Source organism: Peromyscus eremicus, chromosome 19 (assembly GCF_949786415.1).
Source record: "Peromyscus eremicus chromosome 19, PerEre_H2_v1, whole genome shotgun sequence".
Classification (NCBI taxonomy): Eukaryota; Metazoa; Chordata; class Mammalia; order Rodentia; family Cricetidae; genus Peromyscus; species Peromyscus eremicus.
This window is the reverse complement of record NC_081435.1, coordinates 26346420-26360940: the sequence shown is the minus strand read 5'-3', so window position 1 is coordinate 26360940 and position 14521 is coordinate 26346420. Positions and strand designations below refer to the sequence as shown.

Genomic DNA, 14521 nt, shown 5'->3' with positions numbered 1-14521 from the left:
GCCATCAAGATAGTTTTCTTAGCGTTTATTTTGTTTTAATACTTCAGTAAATATTTTAAATTACTGCAACGATACTTTAAAATACATATTTGACAACAAGATGTGTTGGAAAAATGAGTGGCAACATGTATTTAAACATACTTACAGGTTGTTTTCTTGGATGGTAGTGAGAGATCATTCTAGAAAGTCTACATTCTTCTATCCCCTAGATGTCTCTAGAAGGTATGAGATCTCCAAAAGGCCAACTGTTGAGGACTAAAACCCCTCCAATTTGTGTTTTCAGAGTTTTAAAGTGATTTTTAAAGTCATTTTTGAACTTCCCAACTCGCCTTTTCCTTATCTTCCAGCACTTTCCTTTTCAAACACCAGGTGGCAGATGGAACCACTTTTTAGAGCACGCCCCCGACACCGCCCTACCGGAAGCTGTCATATAATGGAAATCTCCATGGCCACGCCTAGAGTTCAGCACCCCAGATGCGGACAGCGACACCGCCCAGTTGAGTCCCATGACTCGCTGCGGAGATTTTCACCTGACAAAGGAACCGGCCAATCTCAACGCCGCGTGATCGACCAATTTACAATGCCAGAGGTAGAGGGGGTGGATAGGAACCCCTTGGTCTGGGACATTCAGACTGGCAAAGGGATTAGCTGACATTAACCGATACCATACGTTACAATATCTAGTCGTTTGAGTTTTTTTTCTCTCCCCTCTCATTCCCCGCCAGAATATAAGTGTCTTATAAATACTGTCTTGCTGCGGGCAAACGTTTCATTACCTAGCCTCCGTGTGTTGGTTTATTCCAACAAGATACGTAAGACTGCAAAGGCGGTGCAAGGCTCTGTGAATTATGGCAGCCAGGGCTTCGTTTTGTAGAAGGTAGTCTGTCAGCTTTCTAGAAACCATAATGGGAACCGACTGCTTTTTCTCGTTTTCCAATCAATTAATCTTGAAAACACCAACAACAGCTGTCTTTTTGTTCGCTTGAAATTACTGTCTTAGGCAGAGACACCGGCCTGGGGTGTGTTCTGTAACTAACGGCTGGCTTAGGTGTCATTTTTCCGGTTGCCTAGCAACCAATTAGACAAAAAGCTCGTTGGGGAGATTTTGATTAGCGATTTAGAATAATGGAAACCTAAGAGTAAATGAACATGGGCTCAAGATAGCATATTACTTGGGGCTAGAATTTAGACTAAGAGTATAATTAAATTCCTGGTAGAGCTAAAAGTCACAGTGACTATTTAGGTCGACAAACAGTAAGCCGAGTTTTAGTTGCTATTTATCTGTATTAAACGGATTGCCTCTGTAGCGTTGTTTTCGGCTGCGATCATTCACATCTTTAACCAGCAGAGGGCGACTCGGCCGCAGTTTTCGGTGCTCTAACACACTCCTTCCTCCCTCCCACTCCGTTCCCGGGAAATTAATTTAGCACCAACCTCTTCAAAATAGAGCAAGCTTAGGAAGGTGTAGTGGCAGAATTGCAGCATACAGGACTTGGCTGAGTGCCCGCCCTTCTCGGCATTGGATAGCTGGCTGCTCTGTGCTCTTGACAGCATTAAATCTTTGCCTCAGGCTGCAGAGGGGATTGTCTCAGTTGCTGCAGGAAGGGGGGAAGGGAAGAAAAGCAGGCTCATCCCCTGAAGCCTTAGATATTTGGGGTCACTAGCTTCAAAGAATTGAAGGGGCCAGCGGTGGCACAGTAAGACGACCAACATAAACTATGAAGGTTCAAAAAGTGGAAGGAGAATTTTACTTATTAGAGTCAATAACTGTGTTGGAACAATAACCAAAAAGGTCTGTGTGGTTTGGCTTTGTTACTCTAAGAACAAAAGTGGGGGAAAGGGAGGATGTTAGAGCAAATACTAAAGTCTTGAAAAGAGAAGAAGCAAACGCAAGACCGCTTAAAGAGCAAGACAATGAAAGGGAGGCTGCCAGAATGCAGGGCAGAGCAATAAAGCATGCAGGATAAAGTTAATGTATTGCTGGGCAGGGGCCCTCGTTCTTGGTGGGCATGCCACTTCCTCCAGGGGAGGCATTTTACCTTGTAGAATAGGATTTTACAGAATCTCTCTGGGCAGCCAGCCAGAAGTCCCATTAATTGGGCATACCCTTTCTCCTGCATGTACTTATGCTTCGACATTAATCTAACTCGGTTTCAAACTAGTAAAATTAATTTTTTTCTGGAAGCCACTAAAAGAAATTTTATGTATTGAATTTTTTCCTCCCTTGGTCATTAAATTTCTGTAAAGCTTGTGTTTAAGGAATATTTAATTAATAAATTCAATTCATAAAATAATACGATGCCCTTTTTTTCTGGATAAAGAACCCAGTGCATTGTATATCTAAGGTAAGAGATATTGTCACTGAGCTAAATCCCTAGCCCCATACTTTCCTTAAATTGGTATTAGGGCAGGTATCTTAATGGTACAGATCAGCCCCTTTAAGAAAACATGATTTGACTCAAAGTTCCATGGTTAATTTAAAGATAAGTTGCACATTTATAGGGTTTTATACCACATCTGTGTTTCTGTAATATTCCCTCTGCACAGGAGCATTCATAATTTTCTTTGAATATACCAAACTTGATTCATGTCACAACAAAACAAATGAATATTTGAAATCACCTAATATGATCTAATATAATAGAATTCAGAACTTTGGGAATTGGGGGGTGAGATAACATTTTTCTGTGTAGTCCTGGCTATCATAGAACTTACTGTGTAGACTAGGCTGGACTCAAACTCACAGAGATCCACCTGCCTCTACCTCCTAAGTGCTGGTATTAAAGATGTGCACCACCACAGCCCTGCCAGAACTACTTTTTTTTAAATCCAAGTACTAGGTCATTGTACAAGCACTTAATGAATGAGACTATCCAAATAGCCAATGACCAAAGATTTTCAGCTTCATTAATCATCTAAGAAATATTAAAGGTTGTAATGAAATACCTTTTACTCTCTTAAGAAACTAGATAAACAAGCAAAAAGCTGGCATTTGTCAAGTATTGAAAATGATCCGGGTAGTGGTGGTGCACACCTTTAATCCCAGTACTCCCGAGGCAGAGGCAGGCAGATCTGTGAGTTCAAGGCCAGCCTGGTCTACAGCGTGAGTTCCTGGAAAGCCAGGACTACACAAAAAACCTTGTCTCAGAGAGAGAGAGAGAGAGAGAGAGAGAGAGAGAGAGAGAGAGAGAGAGAGAGAGAGAGGGAGAAGAGAAGAGGAGAGGAGAGGAGAGGAGAGGAGAGGAGAGGAGAGAGGGAGAGAGGGGGGCAACTACCACACATCACTGGTGGAATATAAATTGTTACAATCACTCTGAAAAATTGGCAACATTAAGATTAGAAGTGTATACCTAACAGAAATGTCTACATGTGTACAAAAAGATACATACAAGAATGTTCATCACATAGATCTGGAAACAACCAATGTACTTAACAGAATGGATAAATATATTGCCATATAAGAAATACACACAGCAATAGTGATTTTTAAACTGCTACTACATGTATTTTATGAATAACTCTCACAAATAATTATATTTGACAAGAAAATCAGAAACACGATTCTATGAATATAAAGCTCACTAATTTTTGAAAAGCTGTTAGGATGATAAAAGTGAGGACAGTAGTTACTTTAGTGGAGGTAAACACTGGAAGGGCATGGGGGACTTCAGAAATTTGGTAAGATTCTAGTTCACCTGGGTGGTAGCAATCAGAGTAGATTTACTTGGTAAAAATTTACTACACTGTGTACAGTGATTGGTCCATATTTAAAGTACACCTTTAAAAAGCATAAGACAGATGATACGAAACTCAAATTTGAAACCATTGAATGTCTGCACAGTGCACTGACAGCAAAATCTGAGTTCCTTAGTGTCTAGAAGGCCCTATGTAGACTTCTCCTGTCTGAATTCCCAATCTTTTGCTAGCTACTTTCACCTTAGTCACCACACTTCAATGACTATGACTGCCTATCAATTCCTAACTCCCCAAATCTGTGCTCAGCCTTGACTTTGCTGGTTTTCCCCCTGGATATGTTATCAGCAGCTTTTTGCAAGGCATATTCCTTCAAATCCTTCAATTCAGATTAATGAAGCATCTTTAGAGAAGTACTTCTGACTTTGGAATTTAAAGTCCTTATTATTTTCCCATTTGCTGCCTTAAACAAACCAATCACTCTTAGTTATTAAGGTCAAAAGCCCAAAATGGGTCTCACTGAACTAATATCAGGTATTAGCAGGAATGCTTTCCCTCTGGACATTTTAAGGGATAATCGGGTTCTTCATCTTTTCAGTTCTCGGGGACATCTGTGTTTCTAGATTTGAAGTCCCTTTTTCCTCATTCAACAACAGCAATGTTCCATACTCAGACTGCCTCTTACTCTGGCATTCTTTCTACCACCTCCCTCCCCACTCTCAAGAACCTTGGAGATAATGCCTGGTCCCACCCAGATGATACAGGACAATCTCCCATCCTCGAGGTTGGCTGAGAAGCAGTATTAACTCCTCCTTGTAATGTGTAATGTATTTGCAAAATCTGGGAAGTAAGATGAATAAATCTCACAGGAAGTAGTATTCTTATTCTGCCCGCTGCAAGCCTACTCCACTCTTTGTGAATGCAGCGTGATGCTTATTTGCTAAAGACCACTAGTCACAATTTCAAATCATTTAAATATTTGTGTACACACTCACTGCCAGACTGCTCTGCTATACTGTAAATTCTATGGAACCACAGACCTTACTTGTCCAATGCTTTTTTCCTTCAGTGCTTACTACAATGTCTGGCACATACTTGTGGAAAGAGCAAACAAATTGTGATCTTTTCCTGTGCTTTGATGCCTTCTCTCATTTGGGTTTTTTATCTTTCCTGCTCAGAAACAGTGTCTTGGGTGGAGAGGAAGTCATGGAGGAATCAATATCCTCATCTTTTCCTTTACACTGTAGAAAGATGATTTATAAATTAATGCCTCATAGAAAATAGCTCATCACAGTCAAATCAGACACTAACTTAGAAATCATGATTAATTGATTCATCAAATACTTATTGAGCTCTCCTCTAAGCTCTGAGTACACAGAAGAAATTACAAAATTCATTGAGTTTAGGAAGTCTACAAACACATGTGCATAATATTACGTAAGGTAGAGACAATTGCAAGAAAGTAGAGGGAAATGATAAGAAACCAATCAGACATTTTAAAACAGAGATTTTTATTTATGTTATACAAATATGAGTCTGGGAGTTGGAGAAATGGCTCGGTAGATAAAATGCTTGCTGGATGAGTATAAGGACCTGAATTTAGATTTTTCCAGCACCCATGTAAAAAGCAGGCACAGTGGCATGAAGCTGTAATCCCGGTGCTGGGAAGGAGTATAACCTGGCTTGACACACACTAGAGTCGCCTGAGAAGAGGGAATCTCAGTCGAGGAACCTACATTAGACTGGTCTGGAGACATGTATGTAGGGCATTTTCTTGGTTAATGATTGATGTGAAAGTGCCCAGCCCAACTGTGGATGGTGCCAACCCTGAGCAGGTGATCGTGTGTTGTATAACAAAGCAGGCTAAGCCGGGCAGTGGTGGCTCACTCCTTTAATCCCAGCACTCGGGAGGCAGAGGCAGACAGATCTCTATGAGTTTGAGGCCAGCCTGGTCTACAGAGTGAGTTCCAGGACAGGCTCCAAAGCTACACAGAGAAACCCTGTCTTGAAATAACCACATACACACAAAAAGAAAGAAAGCAGGCTGAGCAAGCCATGGAAAGCAAGCCAGCAAGGAGGGCTCTTCCGTGGCCTCTGCTTCAGTTCCTGCTACCAGGTTCCAGCTTTGAGCTCCCGCCGTCTTCCCTTGATCATGGAGCATACTCCATAAGCTGAAATTAGCCTCTTCCTCCCCTTAAGTTGTTGTTGGTCGTGGTGTTATCACAGCAACAAAAAGCAAACTAAGTTACAATGTTAGGAGGGTTCCAGGGGCTTGCTGGTCAGCCAGCATAGATAACTGGTGAGCTCCAGGTTCAGCAAGAGAGCCTGTCTCACTCATATAAACCCTCCAAGGTTGGATAAAGCACAGGGACAAATAGCCAAACGAACGGAAACACATGAAATATGAACCAATGGCTGAGGGGTCACCAACTGAATCAGGCCCTCTGAATGGATGAGACAGTTGATTGGCTTGATCTGTTTGGGAGGCATCCAGGCAGTGGGACCGGGTCCTGTGCTCATTGCATGAGTTGGCTGTTTGAAACCTGGGTCTTATGCAGGGTCGCTTGGCTCGGCCTGGGAGGAGGGGACTGGACCTGCCTGGACTGAGTCTACCAGGTTGATCTCAGTCCTCAGGGAAGGCTTTGCCCTGGAGGAGGTGGGAATTGGGGGTGGACTGGGGGGAAGGGGAGAGGGGCGGGAGGGGGGAGAACAAGGGAATCCGTGGCTGATATGTAGAACCGAATTGTATTGTAAAATAAAATAAAAAAACTAAACAAAAAAAAGAATAATGAAACCCACATTGAAGAGTTGCTCTGAGATCTAAATGTATTAAAGTATGTAAGGAAGTAAGAATAAAGCCTGATATCTAATAAAAAAAAAGAAAGAAAGCCTGTCTCAAAAGTGAGGCAACAGCAATAGAGGAATATACTAGATATCGATCTTGTCTGCACATGCACACAGGGATATACACACACATGCACCCAAGCATAGAACCGAATTGTATTGTAAAATAAAAAAAAAAAGAATAATGAAACCTACATTGAAGAGTTGCTCTGAGATCTAAATGTATTAAAATATGTAAGAAAGTGAGAATAAAGCCTGATATTTAATAAAAGAGAGAGAGAGAGAGAGAGAGAGAGAGAGAGAGAGAGAGAGAGAGAAGGAGGGAGGGAGCCTGTCTCAAAAGTGAGGCAACAGCAATAGAGGAATATACTAGATATCGATCCTGTCTGCACATGCGCACAGGGATATACACACATATGCACCGAAGCATAGAACACACACACACACACACACACACACACACACACACGTCTGGTGGTTCTATAGATGGAATAAGGAAAGCAATGGACAGCCACTGTGATGATGTGGGCAAAAAATAATGGTGTTTAAACTAGGGTAGTTAAGACAGAGTTCATAAGATGTGGATTTGAAACATTTTGTTTTACTCTTAAATTAATAAGTACTAATTATGTATATTGTACATATCATATAATAATTCCATCAAATGTAATAGATTTGATGGAAATCCCAAATAGTTATAGGAACTAGTTGTTTAAATACAATTATTTTTATTAAAAAATTTCATAGAATGTATTTTGATCATGTTTTCCCCTCCCCTCAACACCTCTAAGATCCTCCCATCTCCCTACCCACCAAACTTCATGATGTCCTCTCTCTCTCTCTCTCTCTCTCTCTCTCTCTCTCTCTCTCTCTCTCTCACACACACACACACACACACACACACACACACACACACGGTGAAAATTAAAACGACACATAACAAATATAACAAAAAACACCAAAGCAAAACAAAATGAAAAAAAAAAGCCCCACATAAAGAACCCATAGTGTCAGTTTTGTGTTGGCCAACTGCTTCTGAGCGTGGGGTCTGTCCTGGAGTGTGGTGATATACACAGTAGTGAGCCATCGAAGAAAAATGATTTTCCATTTCTTAGCGGGTATCATTTACAAATAGATTCTTGTTTAAGGTGGAACTTTGTGTCTACCTCTCCTTCTCAGGGCTGGGGACTTTGTCTGGTTGGAACCTATGCAGGTCTTTATGCATGCTGTCATAGTCTCTGTGAGTTCACATTAAATATAATTATTTTAAAATTTTGAGAAAAACAAAAGGAAAATCAGTGATAAATATAGAGAACTTTTTCGAGGAATTTTTGGGGGTTAAAAAGGAGAGAAACAAATGGTAGCTGAAAGGAAAAATGGGTCAATAAATGGTTATTTTAAGATATGAGACCAACATTCTTGTACGTTGATGGAAAAGATTCAGCAGAAAGGAGAAAATCAAAAATATGTCATAGCCAGAAAGCAATGTCCTTGAAAGCATTTGTATTTGAGCAAAGTATTTGAGCACAGGTACAGTCTCCGATATGCACATAGCCAGTTAAACAGTCACAGAACATAAAGCAAAGACAGGTTTATATGTCAATGTGGTAAGAACTTCTGAGGTCATTCCTCTACTCACTTTGTTTATTAGTAAACAAATAAGATGTTCTGCTAATGGAGAGGATGGGGTATGCTGAAGGTTTTAAAAAAGGAATGAAGTAGTCAAGGTAGAATGGGTAAGAAAGGGAGAGTAAATGGACTACACAAATACTGTGTAGTAGCCAAACAGCATGAAGGGCCATTTGTACTCACACAAAGTGAGAAGAGCTAGCAACGTTATGACGCTTTTTCTCCCACATCAATCTATATGAACACGAGTCTGGTGTAAGCAAACTTTTATATTTATGAAAATTTAGACTCTATAAGCAAATGGTTGAGAGAGGATCGGGATGTTAAGGATATACAAAGGGGGATGGTTATAATGGTTGACCACAGATATTTTTAGCAGTAAACAAGGGAACAGGGTAGTAGTGATTATAAAAAAAAAAAAAAAAAAAAAAAAAAAAGAATAATGGAACTAATAAATTTCATGTATTAGACTGTTTGAGGTTTTTTTGTTTTGTTTTGTTTTTTGACAGTAGGGTCCTACAGGGATTGAGTTGGAAAACCCAGAGGGACAGCTATAACATTTGATGCTTGAAACTTATATTGAGAAAGTGTCACAGTTACTGATAATAATAATAATAATAATATTTTTCTCATAGTGTAGATAGAATAGGTGGGTGAGATCAGTACAGATCCAGTACTTAGAGGAGAGACAGTCAAAAGATGAAAACATTAGACTATTAGGAGAAACAGCTATGCAGATATCAGGAAGGAACAGAACTGGAAAGAGTAATGAGTTGTTACACCAAAAGTCTCCATAAACAAGAAAAAGTCCCGTAGAGTCCATAGATAAATGATGAGAAGTTTGCCAGGGGGTGATAGATGTTGATGATAGGAGATTCTAAGCTGGTTGTCATCAGGACCAAGAGAAGTAGAGTTGTCTAGAAGTGTCAAAGATAAGCAAGACAGAGATTTCTTATCGCTAGGCTCACTGGCATAAAGGCTGAGAAGTCAGCATCACTATATTTTGAGAAGAGTAAAGGAAGGTTCTGGCTGGCTTCAGGTTTCAGTCAAATACAAAGGCAGAATTTCAGAAAGCAAACTGAGTGCATAGAAACTTTGCTAATGTACAGTGAGAAGGTTTTAGTAATTGAAAATAGGAACAGCATTTAAAAAAAGAAACCTATTAAGCCACACAGGAATTACTCTGGGTGACAAGAAATGATGAGGGAGTTCTAAATTTTTTGGAAACCAACATAAACTAAAAGTTGATTCTGATGGCACCATGACACAGAGTGGCATTAAAGTTATAAAGAAGGTGAGAAGTGTCAAGTACTTCTTGTCGGAAATATTCCATTTAGCTAAAACTAGCATCTTTCTTTACACATCGGGCCATGTAAGATTCCTTTTGACATGGTTCAGTGTAGATGTGAAGTCCAGAGATAAATAGCAATTGTCATCTAGTGCAAAATTTCTTACTGGTGTCTTGGCTATCACCCATAACAGGAGGAATCAACACTCTGGCTTTCTACTCATCTTGAAGACAGATCCCTTCAGAACACTTGATTCTTAGAAGAGCAGAACATTGGAATGGTAGTGGAACAGGCTGCCCTTTCCTCCCATGGGTAAGTACCATTTGAGAACCAAAGGCCAACAAGGATGATTAAAATGTGCTGGGCTGAAAAATATTTACGTATTCCTATGGCCAGGGTGAGTGGACAGAAAGTTCAGTTCAAACTTCGTAATTTTTTTCCTTTGAAAATTGGCTACTTTCTATCACCAAGATCAGAAACACAATGGTCTAATCAGTAACTGTGGACACTTTGAAACATCCTAATATTTAAGAGGAAATTAAAAGTAAGTCTAGCGAGTTATCAATGTTAAAAATCACAAACAGACACACACATACTGAGTCACTGTAATAATTCTCTAGTCTAGTTCACTGAGTCTCTGCAGATTCAATTTGGCATCAAATAACAGCCTATTCTTCTATGCCACAGTGGTTATCTGGAGCTGATGAGGAGACAGATAACACTTAGGCTGCAGAGAAAAAGAAAGACATGCCCTCAGGTGACACTCTGTTTCAGAAACCGTCTGAGAACGTACATTTCATGTTTTTCTGGGTAGCAATAACCAAAATTGGAGACTTTTACTACATGCCTTTTCTTAATTTTATTAAGTAGGGAGTTTGGGCACCTGAGTTTCCATCTGGCTGTCTCCCTAATACTTACAAGTCAATAGATTATTTGTACCCAGCTTCTCCATCTGTGAAAATGCAAAATAAAATTATGCAAAGAGTATATGGGGATATTCTTATGTATCTTATGGGGATTTTTTAGTCATGGCAGATTTAAACCAATGTCTTTCAACATTAACCTCCACATTGAAGAATGTGTTTACCATCTTTACTTTGGGCCTTAGTTGTGACAGGTGAGAAACAAGCCCTACCTCTCAGAAGACACATGACTTACAAAAGAAGGGAGCCAGAATCAGATGGCAAATTCAAACTGGGACACTATAAATAATACCTATAAAATGAATTAGGTTCTTAGATGGACAAAGCTTACCAAGACAGAGGAACAACTTTCTTTAATAGCTTGATAAGGTGGTTGAAAGGATTTAGCTCACCTTGATACCAATTCACCGAAAGTCAATTCTCCTGATGGCAGTTTGCCTAATTAATTCATCTAAAATGAACATGTTCTCCAACATTGATTCCCAGTCCAAGCTGTGAATTAGGTGATTCTAACCTGGGAAAAGATAGAAGCAGGAACACTGAGGCCGCATTATTTCACTTGTGGTAGGGCCCAATGGCTGCCAGATTAAGTAAAGAAACCCAGGTAGACTTAAATATCAGACAAAACAAGTATACTTTATCCTGGTGTGTTCCACATAATCCACGGAACACAATTCGAGAGACATAATTATACTAACACTTTATCTGAAACTGGAATGTAATCAAATGCCCTGTTTCCATTCATTAAATCAGATAACGCCCCTGTAACTCCAGCTTAGGCAGAACCATCAGTAGCTTTAGTGTATATTATTAACACAGATTTCATTGGGTTTCACATTTTCTGAATGATTTTGTGTTTTAAAATAAATATTTGAAAAGTCCATTTTAAGCTATTCGTGCATTATTTTTCAACCTGCTAGTTTCCAAAGGATGCTAAAGTATTTCTACTATTTTATGTTTCTGAAAAATATTGTTAAGGAAGCTGGAGAGACAGTTCGTCTTTTAAGAGCACTTATTGCTCTTGCAGAGGATCTGGGTTTGGTTTCCAGGACCCATTTTGTGGTTCATAACAATTCATAACTACAGTTCCAAGGGATCCAGCAACATCTTCTGATTTCTGCAAGCACCACACACACACACACACACACACACACACACACACACACACACACACACACACACCACATACACACATGCGCACAAAACACATAAACATAAAATAAAATAAATAACTCTAAAAATAAATATTGTTGGGGGCTGGAGGGATGGCTCAACAGTTAAGAGTACTTGCTGCTCTTGCAGAGAACCTGAGTTCCATTCTTGGCATTCTCCTGACAGCTTACAACCTTAGTAACTCCAATTCTAAGGGTTCCAACACTCTCTTCTGGCCTCTGCAGGCACTCACAGTACACATAAATACATGCTGGCAAAACACTCACATGCATAAAATAAGAATAAATAAATCTTAAAAATACTATCAATATGCCATGCTTAATATGATTCATCCAATATAAACTTTTTTAATAATGAAATAAATATAATAAGATAAAACGAAAACTAACACACCAGAGTTGGACAAAACAACCAAACAGAAAGGAAACAATCAGAGACTCACTGTTTTGCACACTCAGGAATCCCATAAAAACACTAAACTGGAAGTCATATATGCAGAGAGCCTGGTGCAGACCAGTGCAGACTCTGTACGTGCTTCGTCAGTCTTTGTGAACTCATATGAGCTTTAGTCATGTTGATTTAGAGGGCTTTGTTTTCTTGGTGTCTCCCCACCCCTTCTGGCTCTTATAGTCTTTCTGTCTCTTCTTCCACAGGGCTCCCTGACCCCTGAAGAGAGGAATTTGATGAAGACATTCCATTTCGGGCTGAGTGTTCCAAGGTCTCTCACTGTCTGCATAATGTCTGGCTGTAGGTCTCTGTATTGTTCTTGGTTGATAGCTGAGCAAGGTACTGAACTATGACCATAACAGAATGTCATTAGGGGTCATTTTATTGCTGCATTCTTTTAGTAAAACAATAAGTACTATTTGGTTTTACCCTATGTCCTTGGACTATCTAGTCTCAGGTTCTTGGTCACCCAAGCAGTGTCAGGTATGGGGTCCATCTCATGGAGTGGGCCTTAAGTCAAATCAGTTATTGGTTGGTTACTCCCACAAGCTTTGTGCCACCACTGCCCTAGTATATCTTGCAGGCAGAACGGCATTGAAGATCTAAAGGTTTCTGCCTGGCTTGGTGTTTATCTTTCTCTTTTGATAGCATGCAGAATACCTTCCTGTACCAAAGACGCTAGAATATAGCAGTGAAAGCTCTATGTAGACACAAGCTTGACTTCTTCATGGTCAGTGAGTTGTGTTGTTGTTCTCTTCAGCAATGGGGCCTTGAGCAACCTACAGTCTTGGCAACAGCCAGGGTTGTTTGGGGATTTCCACAGGACCCTTTTTGCCAACACTTCAATGAGATGTAACCCAATCCCAGTACTGGAAGCTTCATTTGATGACAAGAGATGACCAGTTGGGGCTGTCTCCTCCATTATTTGGCAATTTCAGTTAGATTGCCTTCATGTAGTTTATATATTTTAGGAAGCTTCTACTGTATTATGTTTCCATATGACCCTTCAAATGGTCCTTAATTTCAGCTGTCTCTCCCTATATTCCCTCCCTTGTCCCCCACTCTCATCCTCCTTCCCACTTGATCTTCCCATTCCAGCCTGCTCCATCCATCCATAACTATCTATTGCATTTCCCTTTCCTAACGAGATCTATCTGAATGTAAACCCAACTCCAGTGATTCTCTACATGTGGGTCACTGAGAGAGTCCACAGGAAGGAGGAATGCAGGGTTTTCCACCAGGATCTGCTTAGTCCCAGAGATTAGAAGTGAGGGAGGAGGGGCTGGAGAGATGGCTCAGAGGTTAAGAACACTGACTGCTCTTCCAGAGGTCCTGAGTTCAATTCCCAGCAACCGCATGGTGGCTTACAACCATCTGTAATGAGATCTGGTGCCCTCTTCTGATCTGCAGACCTACATGCAGGCAGAACACTGTATACATAATAAATAGATCTTAAAAAAAAAAAAAAAAAAAAGAAGTTAGGGAGGAGAAGCCACAACAGGAGGTCTGATATGGAGCTGGAGGTGAGGTTAGGGGATGGACTTGGAGGAGCAAAGGGAGAGGTGAAGATTTGCAGTTAGCCTACTTGCTTTTCAAGCAGCCTGCAAGCTTCCAGGCTTTGCCTGCTAGAGTTGGGGGGCTGGGATAAAGCAATGAGTGGGAGGGGGAAGAAAGGGAGGGGAGATCTTTGTGATCCACTGGAGAAGGGCACAGCAGGGGCAGGAATCAGCAGGTGGTCTACTGCAGAGCTAGGGATGAGACTGAGGGATTACATTTGGAGGAGAGGACTAATTGTGAAGATCTGCAGTTAGCCTACCTGCTTCCCTGACTGGAGTACCAATGTAATCCTTTAAAGTATTTGTTTATTTTTTGCTATTTACTGCAATATTATTTGTGGCTTTCTAATTTCTAGGAGCATTTTATCTTTAGATATTGTTCAATGTGCTTTTTGAAATGAAAAACATTTTTAATTATACATACAAAATAAGTATTTTTTATTTTCCTCTTTATAAAAACTTTGACTCATCTTGAGATTTTTTTTAATTTATCAAATTTTGTGACAGAGTTTATCACTTTCAATATTCTCTTATCATTAGTGAACCCTGATTATAGACATTTATATCTAGCTTGAGCCATGTGGCTATGTGGTGTGTATGCGTGTGTACGTATGTGTATATGTTTGTGTATATATTGTGATATAAAAAACTATGCTAGGTGGAACTTCTGGGGAACCCTCCTAAGATTTCCCTTCTTCTCATCGATGAAAATGCTGGAGTTCTAGGTGCCACATTGAACTATGGGAGACTCTGGAGATGGAGAGGTCCATGCTAAGAACAGACAACAGAAGTTACACCTCCCAATTCCAAATAATACAGCAAGCCTAGCCTCCACCTCAACTCCCTACCAACCAGACTTCTTTTTATGCAGGGAACATAATTTCCATCCTGACTAAGTCACTTTTATTTTTGAATCTTTTAAACCCAAACTAGCTTACCACTTTAATACTTTCATTATCTCCCCACC

At 40.1% G+C, this 14521-nt stretch overlaps 1 long non-coding RNA gene across 1 annotated transcript in view; it reads left to right on the top strand.

The window, feature by feature from the left end:
* Positions 1 to 449: 449 nt before the first annotated feature.
* The window catches only part of LOC131895935 (uncharacterized), a 28397-nt gene continuing 14325 nt past the window's right edge, over positions 450 to 14521 (top strand). The window contains exons 1-3 of the long non-coding RNA XR_009375324.1: positions 450 to 589; positions 9649 to 9767; positions 12205 to 12337. This is a non-coding gene — a long non-coding RNA (uncharacterized LOC131895935). The remainder of the gene's footprint in view (positions 590 to 9648; positions 9768 to 12204; positions 12338 to 14521) is intronic.